Source organism: Colletotrichum gloeosporioides (assembly GCF_011800055.1).
Source record: "Colletotrichum gloeosporioides strain Lc1 chromosome Unknown consensus_115, whole genome shotgun sequence".
NCBI lineage: Eukaryota > Fungi > Ascomycota > Sordariomycetes > Glomerellales > Glomerellaceae > Colletotrichum > Colletotrichum gloeosporioides.
This window is the reverse complement of record NW_025544760.1, coordinates 69,880-70,285: the sequence shown is the minus strand read 5'-3', so window position 1 is coordinate 70,285 and position 406 is coordinate 69,880.

The following is a 406-nucleotide window of genomic DNA, read 5'->3' as shown; positions in this document are numbered from 1 at the left end:
TATTATTATTATTATAACAGAATATTATATATTAATAATATCTATTCCCTTATTATTATCTATACTATTAAATACCTATAAATACTTAAAATTATCACCTTTTATTATAATATAAGCCTATTTATAACCTTATACTATATAGATATATATACTTCACCTCTAAATACGCTTATACCTATACTAATAAAAAGTAATAAAGAGGTTATTATTATACTTAATAGTAATAATAATATCAAAAAGGCTTTAATCTATATATAAAGTTATAAAAATACTATATATATTATTTATAAGGAAGCTATATATATATAGAGGGTATAAAGTTTTAATTTTATAATCTCTTTATTAAAAAGAAGTATAACTATAACTCTAATAACTTTATTAATATATAGTATACTTATATCTACTT